The following is a 16,775-nucleotide window of genomic DNA, read 5'->3' on the forward strand; positions in this document are numbered from 1 at the left end:
GCACCAATGTCGGCTCCTTCACAGACAGTAGCGATACCTCAGCAACAGCCCATTACTGCAACACAAACCACGACACAGCAAATGTATCAGTATGCACAGAACGATTACCCTGATTACCAACGTTACACATGAGACAGCCTAGAGAGTGAATTCCGCTTGCCTCTTATTGAAGTTCCTGTAGATCAGAATGGTCCTTATGTACACAGTCAAGTTTTAGGGAAAGACAGAAAGTTTCTCATTGATACAGGGGCAAGCAGAACCACGATCAGTCACGATGAAGTACCAGGGGCACCCCTCTCAGGCTCACAGAACGTGTCCCTCGGATTTTCAGGAAAACCCATTATTAACGAAGTATCACAACCCCTCCCTCTTGCAGTAGGTCCTCTGACACGGACTACAGATTTATTGCTCACGAAATCATGTCCAGAAAATCTTTTAGGCATAAAAACACTGAAAGCTTTAGGAGCTATTATCTGTTGTTCTCCTGAGGGAGTACGATTATTTTTGCGAGATTTCAAAGGCCATTATGTATTGAGAGATATGGATCCCAGACTACAGAAAGTCCCTGCCCACCTGTGGGCGCAGGGCCCCACTGATGTAGGTTGCATGCACATAACCCCATATCGAGTCACACTCAAAGCAGGAGTGGTATTACCACGAATTCGACAATACAAGTTACCCCCGGATGCTGTAGTGGCTTTACTGAGAATCATTGACGAGCTCATCGCACAAGGAGTGGTCGTGGAAACGGACTCTAATGTGTGTAATTCTCCTATCATTCCTGTTCTTAAACGTACTGACCCAAATGCTCCCCCTGTTTATCGATTGGTTATTGATCTGCGCGAATTGAACAAATGCATTGTACCACAGTACCCTGTGGTCCCAGATATCTCTTCATTATTGACAGCTATTGATTCCGAAGCAGCGTTCTTTACTGTAATAGATCTCAAGAATGCTTTCTTCAGTGTTCCTATAGACCCGGAAAGCCAATTTTTGTTCGGATTCAGTTTAAATGGCCGATCTTTTAAATTTGCCCGTGCACCTCAAGGATTCACAGAAAGCCCCAGTATCTATAGTCAAGCACTGAAAAAACAACTCGACAGCATCCATATGCCAGTTCACACTGCTCTGCTTCAATATGTCGATGATCTGCTGATCACCGCTCGAAGCGAACCCGAATGCGAAAATGCATCCCTGATTGTTCTGAATTTCCTGGCCGACAAGGGGCACAAGGTGTCTCCTTCGAAGCTGCAATTCTGTGTTCAGCAAGTTGTGTACCTGGGTCACTTGCTGTCCAAAGTGGGGAGACAGCTCACACCTGATCGCATTCAGTTAATTGTAAACATGTCACCGCCCAGAACACTAAAGGAGGTACGGGCCTTTATAGGCCTCACCTCATACTGTAGACAATGGATTCCCCAATATGCATTTCTAGCCAAGCCACTCATTCAGTTAACGACACAGGGGGCAGCGACTACGTCTGTCCTCCCTTGGACTCAGGAACATACACAAGCTTTTGAAGACTTAAAGAAAGCCTTATGTCAAGCACCTGTTTTAGCAACACCATGTTACAGTAAGCCTTTTACACTTTTTGTCACAGAACGTGAAGGTACTGCTTTGTCAGTCCTCACTCAGGAACAAGCAGGTTCACACAAGCCTTGTGCTTATTTTTCCAGTACACTAGACCCAGTAGCACAAGCCCTTCCAGCATGTTTGAAATCAGTTGCAGCAACAGCTTTAGCAATTAGACAGAGTGATTCTATCGTGTTAGGACATCCATTGACAGTACAGGTTCCACATTCTGTAGAAGTCCTCTTGAATCGGACTCAAACCCAGCACCTGACTATCGCAAGATTGACAGGTTATGAATTGACATTGTTTCAGCCACACATTGAAATCAGACGCTGCAGTACATTGAATCCAGCCACGTTATTGCCATTAAATGGAGTAGATCCATTAGCACATGATTGCATTGAAGTTATCACTATCACAACAAAGCCTAGACAAGACTTAACAGATGTTCCGTTACCAGATCCAGACCTGACACTTTATGTGGATGGTTCATGTATGAGAACAAAGACAGGTGAATTAGTGGCAGCCTACGCCGTCACGACAGACACAGAAGTCATTGAAACAAACTGTATTGACACTTTATCAGCTCAAGCTGCAGAGCTTATTGCTCTGACACAAGCATGTATTCAAGCTAAGAATAAGAGAGTCAACATATATACTGATTCACGTTATGCATTCGGAGTCGTACACGACTTCGGAGTCCTCTGGCGAGAGAGAGGTTACTTAACTTCTCACGGTGCCAACATCCAACATGGTCCCCTCATTCAAGCTCTGTTAGATGCAATACATCTACCCACTGCAATCTCTATCATGAAATGTAAGGCACATACTAAGGTTACTGATGCCATTTCCCAGGGTAACGACCTGGCAGACCGAACAGCAAAGCAAACTGCTCAGAACCGAACTCATGTAACTGATCAGACACAAATAAGGGTTCCAGCACACTGCATGACAGTTAGGGATCCCGCACATGATGTAATCGACATACAGTCACATGCAACACCGGATGAAATTAAGGAATGGACTAAACTAGGAGGGGTCCAAACAGACCAGGGATGGATGACGAAGGGAAAATCTACATGGTTTCTCCCCGATTCTATGGTACAAGTCATCATTAATACAATACATAGTCCCGCACACCTTGGAGAGAAAGCTATGCTAGATAGTATTCAACACATATGGTCCAATAAAAACTTACGGGCAGCAGCCAAACAGAAAGTGCGTACTTGCATGATCTGTGGTCAGTTCAATCCAGGTAAAAGCATCCCCGTAGAGCAAGGTGGATTTCAGCCTCCCGATCACCCTTTTGAAGTCCTCCAGATGGATTATATCCAGATGGAACGCTGCCGAGGTTTTAAATATGTCCTCGTAGTCGTGTGTGCTCTTTCCCGATGGATAGAGGCATACCCAGTTCCCGATTATACTGCTCCGACTACTGCCAAGCAGTTAGTCCGTGAATACTTCCCGCGGTATGGTTTGCCCCGTATCGTGTACTCAGATAATGGTCAGCCGTTCTCATCCGCACTTGTAGAAAATATTACACTCCTGTTAGGTTACAAGTGGAAGTTCCATTGTGTCCGGCATCCCGAGGCAGCAGGTCTCGTGGAGCGTCATAATCAAACATTGAAAATCCGACTTTCCAAGATCTGTAGAGACAAAGGTATAGACTGGATAGTTGCCTTGCCGGTCGCCCTCTTCTATATGAGGATGGTGGCCCATTCCCGTTCTGGGCTATCTCCGTATGAAGTGGTCTTCGGTAGGCCACCGAATATGTGGGGGACGCCCATTCCACGTAAAATAACTGATGTTGATTGTCTTATGCTGACAGATTACCTTGCCTCCTTGATGTCTGCACTACAATCTTGTCGTTCACAGGTAGCTGCAGCCTTTCCCGATAACACCGAGACGAAGCCCCATGAGGTGGTACCTGGTGACTTTGTGTACGTCAGAAATTTCGACCGGAAGAGTCCGCTGGAGCCCCGCTGGCAGTCGCCGAAGTTGGTTCTGCTTACGACGAGGACCGCTGTAAAAATCGAGGGCAGGAAGGGGTGGCTGCATTCCAGCCACGTAAAGAAATACTTTGGACTTCCTTCGGACTTGGACACTAAGCCCTGCCCTCCTTCACAAACTGACACAAAACTCCCTTTGGTCGAGAAAACTGCTTCAGAACTTTACAGACAAAAATTACGATCTAGCAAGTCAGACAGTTTAATTGTTTAAGTCCTCCCCTAGGTGAATCGGTTAAATTAGTTTCTGACATGTATCCCCTAGATCGAGATAGAGAGAGAGATAGACAAAGACAACATAAGAAAAATGCGTATTGCAAATCACTCCGTAGTCGCTGCATAGTGACACTACTTGTTATGTTTTTCCTATGTTTGCTGGTTATCACTGCTGGTATTCTTCTGCATATATACTACCCTATATTCAAGCATGCTACTTATAATGCTACTACTGAACATTCTTTTAGTGAATTACCGCCTCATGAATTGTCTTATAGACTTGCGCTGCGCAACAACACTTTCATTAGTATGTTACATCACTCTCACCAGACTACCAATGCTACTAATTGTTGGATATGTGGTCGACTCCCTCCTTACCAAGACAACAAGGGTGTTTTGCCCCTTTTCCCGTACCCGTTCACCCACAATGGTACATGCGCTGCATGGTTCAAAATGCTTAATTCTCTAGTATCTACTGCTGCTATTTATGAAGGTAACTGGGTTTGGGGAAACCTGAACATAGTCTTGCTTAAGGTATGCTACCCTGACAAGGAGGGACTCCCCGTTGCTACTGGAACTGATATAGAAAATGAAGTATATGGATTAGGTAATTACACAGTCACTTTCATGATTTTATCTGTTGAATCCGATGCTGCTCCTGTCCTGCCTGCTATGGCAGTCTTGCCTGTCACTGGTGAACTATGTGTTCGCAAGAATGGTTCTGTACACGTAGGTCATAGTAAATGCACCACTATAGTCGAATTTACTGATCATGGTAGATCCACGTTTAGGGCTTTACGTCATTCCTATTTTGTTTGCGGTCGTACTGCATATGTCCGTCTGCCTTTAGACTGGGATGGTACCTGTTATATTGCATTCCTTCTGCCACCCGTATTCCTAGCCCCTCCTGATTATCATAGAAACACCAATCTAGTAAAACATAGATACCAGAGAGATCTCCCGCTTGTCGATTATACTGAAACTGCCTGGGAGAAATATACAGATTTCAATAAAGGTTTCTTCCCCTACTTAGGTGCTGTCTTTAACAGTAAACTGATACGAAAATTAACTAGAACCCTCGAAGCAGTAGTGAATGAAACCACTTCAGCACTAGGTAACTTAACGGAGGAGCAGTCCGCTATGCGGGTTGTTGTTCTTCAAAATCGTCTTGTTATTGACGTCATCTTGGCAGATAGGGGTGGAGCTTGTAAGGTCATCGGGTCAAGCTGCTGTATTTTTATACCTAATAACGCGCCAACGGTGTACAAAGCTATTACACGTCTTCATAAAATCGCAAGTTTAATTCATCAGAATCCAGGCACCTGGACTTGGTCCGGTTGGTTCTGGACAACGTTGTCAGCCTGGGGGTGGAAGATCCTATCCCTCCTAGGTATTGGTTTTCTCGTAGTATTCAGTTGTTGCCTGTGTCTCCAATGCGGACCGGCAATTTGTGGTTTGTGTGCCACTTCATGTGTTCCACATTCAAGTTCCCATTCAAAGCGCATAAAGCAAGAAGAGCAAATAATGTTAAGTGAACAAGTCGATCAATTGATGAATATCGATGTATCATGAAGGGTCCGTGGGGAACAAGGAGGGAATGAGGAAATATAATTTTTGGTCAAGTTGTGTTCCCCAGCGAGAACCCCACCGTCTCCATGTACTAGCTTGCAGTGCATGTAATTTCCCTCCTGTGCCAGCTACGAAGACGCAAATACATTTGCGTCCATCTTTAACTTGTCCTCTTTCAGATCCGCCATGAACGGATTGAATATTCAGTTCCTATCTATGCCGTGCCACCGTCTTTTTGTGGTACACTTTGCACGTTTTTCAGCTCTGGCGAAAGTAGGCCCAGATTCTGCCATGAAGCCTTTTTCGAGTTCTCTCCTGTTTCCTGACTCCGAGGGCCGCAGCCCAGGCTACCTCTGTGCCAGTGGCCCCCACCTTACTTCTTGCGCGACTCCGGTGCATAGCCTAACCTCTGCCTGCCAAGACTGTATTCAACCTTCGAATTATCTGCTCCACTCCTCGAAAACACATTCCTGTCTCGTAGCTCAAGTAAACATCCTCCCAGCTACAGGAGCAGAGGGCCAGGCTCTTCTGTCTCCGTGCAAGTAATTCATAGACTCCGTTGCCATGGTAGGCCCATGCCCCCTCACCCCGCATGCCGACATGTAGACACATGTACACGCATTCATATTCAGAATAGGGTAGTCTATGTCTAGAGACCTTTTCCCTTCCAGATACTACTGTTCCTTAAACATATGATATCAGATACGATTTGGGACTAGGTTGATCTGACATCCCAGACTTATGTCTCCACTTATGTCTACACTTGTAGTGCTAAAAGTCAAGTCCCCTTCGCCCTCCAGTTACACGTCAGATCCACGTCAAACAGCTGCGCGCGCATCTCTGCCATATAATTATGCTGACACTGCAGGATTCTCTAGTGGTTCCGCCTACTTGTGACATCATGTTAAATGACGTATCCGGTGTACACCTTCATGCACGCCTATTGCCATGCCTCTTTTGTGACGTTTTCATGTTTTATCTCTCCTTTTTCAGCAGTCACGCCTACTATTACGCCTACTGTATGCTCATACATTGTAATGCATTGACTATATATATGCACTTTTGTAAACAATATGGGTTCTGTCTTCCCTTCCTGAACCCTGTGTGGTGAATGGAATGGTTATGCCACCTTGGCTCGAGCCAATAACCCAATTCCTTTTACAGGAATAAAACCCTTTTGAGTTAACCTCAATATCTCGGATTCTGCCTCTCATTTTTCTGAGTTATTCTTATTGATTATTGATAGCAAATTAAGTATAGGTAATCGATATTACCACACCATTCAGCAACTGCACGTTTGCTATGTGGGCCTTAGCGGCTCTGGCTCTCAACCGCCTCGCCAACATACTCCCCACCTTGTCGCCCCCCTCATAGTATTTTTGCTTCAACGCCACTAGGGAGGTTTCCGCCCTATTGGCACGCAACAGCCTGAGCTGGCCCCTAAGGTTAGCCAAATGTCTCCTCGACTTCTGGGTAGAGACACTCTGATCGTGTGCCTCAGCCTCCCTCAGTTCCCCCGTCAACTTGTCTTCCAATACTCGCGCCTCTCGTGCCCTGGCTATCGTAAGGGATGTGATATGACCCCGTATCGTAGCCTTGAAGGCGTCCCAGACCACAGGGAAGGGCGTCTCAGGTAGGTCATTGAGTGCGAAGTAGGGAGTGATGGCCTCTCGGATGTTTTCGACATCGGCCGCATCTCGCAGAATACTCGGCAGGAGATGCCACTTCCTTTCTCTAGGAGGGCTGGCCGCAGGGTCTTATAAGAGCAATTCGGCATGAGCATGATCGGAGATCGAGATGTCAGACATCTCCACCCCCAAGACGTCACGGGAGAGATCAGGGGATATGAACAGGAAGTCGAAACGAGAATAGGAACGTGAGCATGGGAATAATAAGAATATTCTCTTTTATCTGGGGAAAAGTAACGCCATGAGTCAAAGAGCCCAAGATCCACGAAACGCCTGCGCAGTTCCAAGGACATCACCCCAGCACCACTGAAGGAACCGTCACTCCGGTCCAGCCGTGGGTCCCAAACCAAGTTCAGGTCCCCCCCTACTATGAGCAAGGAGCCATTCTGTGGCACATGATCTCTCAGGAGATCTCTAAGATAGCGGTCCTGCGCCTGGTTGGGAGCATAAATGTTACACAAGGTGAGGTGCCTCCGTCCCACCACCACATCCACCCTGAGAAAGCGCCCGTCACCACTCTTGAAAGGCCTGTCCTCCCCCCGCATGATGCCAGCCCTGCACAATATTGCCACCCCGCCGTCTTTGTGTCAGTAGCTGCCCAAAATTGAAGGGGATACTTTCGATGGGTCATGCGCGCGGTGTCTGCCTGTAGGAGGTGAGTCTCCTGTAGGAGAATAATGTCTGGGTTCTGACGAGTAAGGTAATGCCACACCTGCCTGCGCTTACTAGGTGAGTTAAGGCCCTTAACGTTGAGGGACAGGATCTTCAGGGGGTCATGTACGCTCCCAGCTGTATCAGGCACCATCATAAAGTACTATCATTCCCTCCGCCACTGATCCATACACACCATTCACACCCCAAGCATACCCATACACACCACTCACACCTCAGACACATCTCCGCTCCCCAACCCTCCCCGCGAACCTCCAGCAGCCTCCCCCCCCAGGTCCCACGCCGAAGGAGAAGAGAGACAGAAAAGAGCACAGAAGGAAATATAGGAAAGGAAGAAGAGAGAAACCAAAAACTTTCTGCCAGGAAGGCCGGTCATTGGAACACAACAGTCGCGGCCAACAGGGCCGAAAATCACTGACCCAGTTACAGGGCATCCTACACCTGTAGGTTCGGACGCTCTCCGGTATGTCACTCCCTAGGGGTCAGGCCAGGGGGGCCGTGGTGTTCTCAAAGTATATTCGAACTCGGGGCTCCCACTGCTCCGAGCCCTAGTCACCATGATCCAGGTTCACAGCTAACAAACTCTCCGCAGCTCGAACCGCAAGTCAGCAGCGGGAGATGCTAGGCCAAAGCATCAGGAGGGACGCAGAACATCCGAGGCCGCATTCAAGGTGTGAGAGATCCCCCCTCGGACTCAGTCTTGTCACCCTCAAGGGATCAGATGTGGGCTATGAGGTCTTGTTTGGCCTGGCTGTGGGAGGCCTCCGCAGCGGGGGGAGCCTGCCGGCGCCTCTGTACCGTGGTCCAGTCCGGGCCAGCCGGCGTCCTCTTTCGGTTGGGAGGTCGGGGGGGATGATGACATGTGGAGAAGCTGCGCCGCCTCAGTGTAGGATCTCAGGGCTCTGGGTTTACCCTCCCACTGGAAAATGAGTGCAAACGGATGCCCCCATTGGTAGGCGATGTTCATGCCCTTCAGTTTTTCTGTCACGGGGCGGAATGCTCGCCTCCTCTTCAGCGTGTTAGGCACCAAATCCTGGTAGATTTGAATCTTGTGGCCTTTATACCGAAGGTCTGCCTGATCCCTCGCACGTTTCCATGGCTCCTCCTTCTCTACAAAAAAGTGCACTCTGGTTAGAATGTCTGGGAGGAGGCCCGGTCTCCCCACTGGGGCCGCCACTCGATGTGCCCGGTCAAGGGTGGGGGGTGACGCATCCTCATCCCCTCGGACCTCATGAAGGAGCTGCACAACAGTGTCCATAATGTCCTCCCCTTCCTCTCCGAGCGGAACTCCCCGAATACGGAGGTTGTTGCGCCGGCTTCTGTTCTCCAAGTCCTCCTGCTTGATCTGTAGATCAATATTCTGCTCCTCGAGGGTCAGGAGGCGCTGCAATAGGTGTTCTTGATCCTCCGTGCGCATGTCAATCGTTTTCTCAAGGCCATCGACTCGGTCCCCAAGCTCCGTCACCTCTTTTCTGAGTTCAGTGACACAAGAGTGCACCTCAGACCGCAGGGATCCTATCGCTAATCTGTTTTAAGCGGGGTTGATAATTCTCTCCTTCAAAAATTGGCAACTAGGCCATCTGAAATACAAAAGCAAAAAAAAAGTTTGTATGCTTTGCTCAACAACACATCACCATAATGTGGAACTTTCTTTACATAGAAGGGTAAACAGTGATATAGTTAGTGATGTATTTTTTCGTGATATATTTTTAGAGATATATTTTTCTCAGAAAGAAGTTCTCTCCTTAGTAAGGTAGTGCTTCTATTGAAGTTACCTTGCTGTTACTCCATTATTAAATGCACATCATTTGCGTCGAAAAACAAGAAGAAGCACTCACAAAAATGCTTGCATTGCATTGAAATTGTGGCGTTGGAAGACAGGCAATGACACACAACCACTCACATGTATCAGACACACGTCAGGTCGCTTTTAAATTTAGAAAAACTGTATATGTGTACCGGGAATGATTATCGTTTGCATTTTTGTAGGGTTTGGGAACTATTACGAAAAACCGTAGTGAAATATATACAATACATACATAGTTCCCTTTATAAACTGGCCTCATGAGCTCGCTTCGGAGGGGAGGGTGTCTTCAAAGGTAAACACTGTGGGGAATCAGAGAACGAGAAACTTTGTAAAAACAATCTAAAGTTACCGCTATATTGATAGGTACTTCGGTTAGAAAAAAACAGAGTTTTTTTTTAGATTGGTTATCGATAAAACTGGAATATAAACGTTACCTGGTTGTGGCGTCTGTCAGGTTTGTGCCGTTTATTAGAGACCCCGGCCCGGGTCTATTACTCACATGACCTGAGATCTGTCCTCTCCTATACAATGGCCTCTGTGCTCCTCCGGCGGTAGGGGAGAGTGGAGTCGCCTGACTATTTAACTACCCGTTGATTGGATAGTTATTGGGTAGATTCAAGGCAGCTGTTGTTTGGAGCCATTCCACGTGTGCAAGAACTCATGCAACTTGTTTCCTGTCTAGCGCGTCAGTGAAAAGACTCGAGCGCTAACAAAAATGGACGCCACTGTTGTCCTGACAAAATAGAATGTGAATTACTCACTTCCAAAATTCATTATTAGACGGGGAAAATTGGAGAAAGTGAAATCAAACAAACGGGGATCATGAAAATAAAGGTTAATGTCCATTGCATATTATGAAAGTGTGTATCAGCGAAAACTTGATTTTTAGTAACTGTGAGTTCAGATAATAAGGGTGAAAGATATTGTATGTCAGCATTAAGAAGCACCTTGAATTATAACAGATAGAGGTGTTATATACTTTCACTATGGGGTTCAATGTCTGTTGGAATGGCCTGATTAAAGCTGCCCCCACGGAATTTCATCATTTAGCCCGTTCTTGTTAGTTTTGAGGCGGAAAACCCATCTTTGTTCCTTCTCAAATAAATATCTCTCAGTTTGCACCTGTTCAATCACCGTCCAAGAGATATCATCAACATTGTGCCCTTTCTTCAGATAATGGGATGCGATTTTTGTGGTTGATTTTTTACACTTTATGTTGCTCTTGTGTTCTCCTATTCTTGTTTTTACAGATCTCCTTGTCATGCCGATATATTGCAGGTGGCATGGGCAGGTTATTAGATATACCACATTGGCACTGTTGCATGTGGTGAATTTCCTCTGCTCCCATGTAGTGCCATTCTGGAATTTAATATCTTTGCTTTTCTTAGTGAGGTGGCATACTTTGCATCTTCTGCACGGATGATGTCCTTGTATGTTGGCCAGTGTGGATGTTGGGTCTTGTAGTACTGCTTTCTTTGGTCTTGTGTGGACAATTGTGTCTTGTATGCTTTTGCCTCTTCTGTGCGAAAAAATGGGCTTGGGGATGTTCAGACCACCACTATTGAGAATCCTCTAATGTTTGTTGACAATTTTTGTTACTTGGTTTGAATTGGTAATATATTTTGTGATGCAGAAAGGTCTCTTCTCTTCAGTTTTTGCAATAGGAGGTTCTAGAAGACTTTCTCTGCAATTGTTGCGTGCCCTTTTGTACGCCTGATTTAATATTTTTGGGGGGTATTTTCGTGTTTCCAGTTTCTTCTTGAGCTCTTCAGATTTAATTTTGAAATTTCAGTGCAGTTGTCTTGAACATAAGAATTGCCCTTAGGGAAGGTTATCCCTCAGATGTCCTGGATGGAAACTTTGGTACATCAATAAGCAGTTCTTGGATGTCTTGAAATGGGTGGTCGTCACTAGTCTCCCATCTTTAGGAAAAATGTTCAGATCTAAAAAGACCAGTTGTTCATCAGAAATAGTGCTGGTAAAGTTCAAGAAATCATCTTGGTAGTTCAACCAGGTGATGAAACTGTTAGCAGTCGCTTCATACCCATCCCAGATGATCAGAACATCATCTACGTACCTTTTCCAGGATTTGATGTGCTAGTGGTAAGGGTTGCTTGGATGTAGTATTTTCGTGGTCTCTAGACCAGCTCATAGAGACCAGCTATAATGGGAGCAAAAGTGCTCCTCATGCAGGTCCCATGCTTTTGGAGGTACAAGGTATTGACGTACTCAAAAGTTTTCTTTAAGTGCTAGATGGCAGCATTCCATCACAATGTTTCTCAGTGTTTGATATTCCTAGTCGGTATCAAACAAAACTTTTTCAATGATATTTAATGTTGTATTGTGCGGGAGACTCGTGTACAGGCTCTCTACGTCATAGCTTATTAGAAGTTGGTTTTTGGGGTCAAAAACGAGATTCTCAAGGAGGATCAAGACATCTTTCGTATCTTTCAAATATGTTGATGTATGTTGCACCATTAGTACAAGATATGCATCCGCAAAGTTAGAGACCGGCTCTAGGATAGATCCAATCGCTGACACGATTGGACGCCCTGGCCTGAAAGTAATTCCTTCAGAGTGGGTACCAAAAACTTTACTCAGCCTGGGGGTTTGTCCAGGCTTTTGTAGATCTTGGGGATGGTGTATAGGTAAGGTGTCACAGGAGTTTCTTGGATGAGAAAATCTCCTTTCTTGGTCATCCACCCGTGTGTGATCGCTTCTTCCACCATGGTCATTATTTTGGTTTTGATTTTATCCGTGGAGTCTTCTGAGAGGATTTTGAAGTTTCTCTGGTCTTGGAGTAGTCGTCTGCAGTCTTGGTCGTATTTGGATGCTGTCTGTATATTGATGGTTCCCCCTTTATCTGCTGGTTTTATTACCAGCTGGGTGCTGTTGCCTAGTTCTCTTGTAGTGCTCTCTTTTCTTTGTTCGTAATGTTCTGAAAGACATGTCTGTTGTCAAGGTCTTCTAGGTCTTTCATTACTGCTTTCTCGAAGGTTAATAGTTCGATGGGAAGAGTGCAGTCTAAAGGTGTGAATTTTGACTTTAGTTTCAGACCAGTGTCTCCTTTTTGTGTATCATCACTCTTTTTGTTTGCAAGGAAGACGGAGTAGTTTCTTACCTGTAACTCCTGTTATAGTCATAATCTAGTGAATAGTCCCGCCCATGTGTGGCAAAAATAATCTCCTAAACTGTCCTCAGTGCAGTCCTGCATAGACACTTAAGAGAAAATTAAGGACAATAATGCAGCCTATATTCACAAGGCTACACTGTCCAATACTTCAACTAGAAATGTAAAGGATATTCCACCAATATCACATTTAACAGTCTGCCAAGTTTCCCCAATAGAGAAACTTCCCCTTCACAAAATCCTTGGAATGATAGAGAGGAAGGGATGGACAGACAAGCCCCATAGCCTGCCATTATGTGTCTGTAAAAGGGATATCGTGCCTTTAACCACATCGCTGCTGCGCATTTTCCCCTCCTGTGCTGGAAATATGTGATCCTCAGTGTATCATGACGAGCTCAGCTCGTCATCAGCACAGCTCAACTGTGCCTCATGACGAGCTGAGCTCGTCATGAGCATGGAAGGGGTTAAGGAACTCTCCAGAGACCCTCGGTATACCATGATGCACAGCAAACTCCTTTTACTTTCAGTTCTTTTTGAAGGTGTATAAAGCAAGGCCTGTAGCATACATTACAGTACCATTTGATCCACCGCGGAGGAGGGCGGACGCTTATGACTATAACAGAGATAGAAAATGTCTAACAAAGGAGGGAGGGAGAGGGAGGGAAAGTGGATTCGGTCTCCCCTTACAATTTACATAAACAGAATGGAATCCACTCAGGCAGTGGTAGTGGTCCCTACAATGGTGGAGAGCACACATTGTTGTTTTGAATACCCCTCACAGGAGGAGGAGGGCGGGCGCTTATGACTATAATAGAGATACCCCTACTACAGAACTGGAGTTACAGGTAAGAAACTACTCCTTCTGTAGCAGGGGATCTCTGTGTATAGTCATAATCTAGTGAATAGAATGGCAAGCCCATCCCAACAAACAACCCGGCGGTGGAGAAAAAGACAACACCACTACTGATAAAACAGATTTCTTAATGAAGCCTGCCCAACCTGAGCATATGCTCTGGCATCAGAGTCCAGACAGTAATGCTTAGCAAAGGAATGGACCGACTCCCAAGCGGCAGCCCTGCAGATCTCTGCAATGGGAACATTTTGAAGCAAAGCTGTTGTAGCTGCTTTGCCCCTGGTAGAATGAGCCTTAGACTTACCCCCTAAGGTCTTGTTCGCTTTCTGATAACATAGCTGGATACATGACACAATCCACCTAGAGATGGACTGTTAGAAGTAGCCAGACCAGTCCTGACTGACCCATAGTTAACAAACAATTGGTCTGACCTACGAATCTCCTTGGTCTTATCCAGGTAGAATTTCAACACCCTTCTGACATCCAGGAATGAAGAGACCATTCCGCTGGAGTGGAAGGGTTTTGAAAAAACGTTGGTAGTTATAGTCTGATTAACATGAAAATCAGAGATCACCTTAGGAGGAACTTCGGGTGAGTACGCATGACAACCTTAGCGGCATGAAATACAGCATAAGATTCTTGGCAACACAATGCCTGAATTTCACTCACCCTGCGGGCCTATGTAATGGCCATGAGGAACGCCGCCTTCCACAACAGGTGCTGCAGTGAAGCCTTGTGAATAGGCTCGAAAGGTTCCTTCATCAACCTGGACAGCACCACATTCAGCTCCCATGAAGGCGAAGGAAGCCAAACAGGAGAGAACACCTTCTTCAATCCTTCCAAAAAATCTTTACCACAGGAATCTGGAAGAAGGATGTTTGCGAAGGACATTTCCTGTATGCAGTCAATGCAGCAAGGTGAACCTTAATGGAATGGAAATTAAGGCTAGACTGAGCTAGATGCAGAAGGTATGGAAGGATGACATCCTCCTTGCAGGTCGTCGGATCATAGTTCTTCGACGTGCACCAGATGCAGAATCTCTTCCACTTGTAAGCGTAAGAACTCCTAGTGGAAGGACTCTTAGCCTCCTTTAATATGTCCACGCAATCCTCAGGAAGATTCAAGTGGCCATATTCCTTCTCAGAAGCCATGCCGCCAAACTCAACGATGAGAGGTTGGGGTGCACCATCTGCCCCCCGAACTTCGTGAGAAGGTCCGGCCGACACGGCAGCCGCCGGTGAGGTAGGATCGACCGGTGAAGCAGGTCCGTGAACCACCACTGTCTGGGCCACTCCAGAGCGATGAGGATCATTCGCGCCCTGGACTGGGATAACTTGATGAGCACAGCTGGAGTCAGAGGGATGGGTGGAAAATCGTACAGAAAGCTGTTCGACCAACTGATCCATAACACGTTCCCCAGAGTCCCTGGTTGGAAATACCTCGAGGCGAAGTCGCTGCATTTTCTGTTTTCGGCGGTGGCGAACAGATCTACGTCTGGAGTGCCCCACATGGCGAAGATGTCGAGCACCTCGTCGTTTAAAACCCACTCGTGGTTTTCTTGGATCAACCTGCTGAGGGCGTCCGCCTGAGCATTCTGCACACCTGGCAGATGAGTCGCTGTTATCGTCAATCCTCTGGCTAGCAGCCAGTGCCAGATTGCCTGCGCTTCTTGTGATAGGGTGCGTGATCTTGAGCCTCCCTGCTTGTTGAGGTAATACATAGTGGTCGTATTGTCCATCTGCACCAGCAAGGAGGTGGTCTGGAAGGACGGATAAAAGGCCTTCAGTGCCTAGTCAAAAGCTCTGAGTTCCAGAAAATTGATGCGATACGTGGACTCCGCCGAAGACCACGTTCCTTGAATCTGTAGAGGGTTTGAATGCGCTCCCTATCCCTGGAGAGAAGCATCCGTCACGATAGTCTGAGTGGGAATGTCCTTGTGGAAAGGAACTCCTCTGAGGAGATTCTCCGCTGAGCACCACCATCTCAGGGACTGTCGGGCGTGAAGCGACAACCGGACCCTGTCCTCCCAGCATCTTCTCTTCTGGTCCCACTAATCCTCCAAACATTCCTGCAGCGGCCTCATGTGTAGGCTTGCATGTGGAGTGAGGAAGATGCAAGAGGCCAACGACCACAGTAGAGAAGACACCGTCCTCACTGTTGTAGATGGAGCATCTATGAGAGCCTGAGCCTTCCGAAGGATCGATAAGCGCCTCTCCTCCGAAAGAGACACGCTTGCTGACAGCGTATTGATGGAGGCTCCCAAGTAATGGAGGCACTGGACAGGAATCGGGACAGACTTGGACATATTTATGTGCAACCCCAGCTGGTTCAGCAGGACGGCCGTCCTGTTGAAGTGCAATTGGGATTCCTGGATCGGCAAGTTGTAACTGCGAGCAAACCGGTGGAATTGCTTGAGGCGGGCTGGTGAAACGAAGACTGTATCCATTGCAAACAATATTCAGCACCCACTAGTCTTGAGTAATTTTCTCCACTCTGCCAGGTAATGTTGGATGCTTCCCCCCCCACCGGAGCGGGTAACGGATGAGGAGGAAGTAGCACCTCAGGGCCTAGACCCAGCCGGGCCTTTGGGCGTCGAGGAGGACTGCTGGCCGCCTCTGCCCCTCTGTCGCTTCTGGAAAGGCCGCCTCTGGTACTGCTGCTGCTGCTGTTGTTGCTGCTGGCCAGTTTGACGAACCTGCCCCCTGCCTTGTGCACCAAAACGCCTCTGGAAGGGGCGGAAAGCCTTCTTCTGCTCCTTCGGCTTATCTAACCCGATGGCCGTCAGGGTTTCAGGCTCCGCCTTCATGCGGGACATCTCCTCATCGGCGTATTTCCCAAACAATGTCGCCCCAGAGAATGGCATGGAAGGCTACCCTCTGCTGGGCCTCTGGTTTCAGGGTCGTCAGACGCAAACAGGCATGACGTCTCAAATTTATCCCATGGCAGTAGCCATGGGCAGCCAAGAGGAAGGAATCCGCCGCCGCACTGATCACTTGATTGGGCACCAACATGCCCTTGTTGATCTCCTGAAAATCCTCCCTCTTGTCCCTAGGGAGATGCTCCAGAAACTGCTCTAGGGAGTCCCACAACGACCGGTCGTATCATCCTAGGAGAGCCATAGCACTAGCGGCTTTCATGGACGTAGCCGCTGTAATGCAGACCTTACAACCCGCAGAATCCATCTGCCTACTCTCTTTATCGGGTGGTACCGTGGATGATGGAGTAGTAGCGTGTTGTTTCCTGGCTGCTGTGACGATCACCG

This window comes from Lissotriton vulgaris, chromosome 7, assembly GCF_964263255.1.
Source record: "Lissotriton vulgaris chromosome 7, aLisVul1.2, whole genome shotgun sequence".
Classification (NCBI taxonomy): domain Eukaryota; kingdom Metazoa; phylum Chordata; class Amphibia; order Caudata; family Salamandridae; genus Lissotriton; species Lissotriton vulgaris.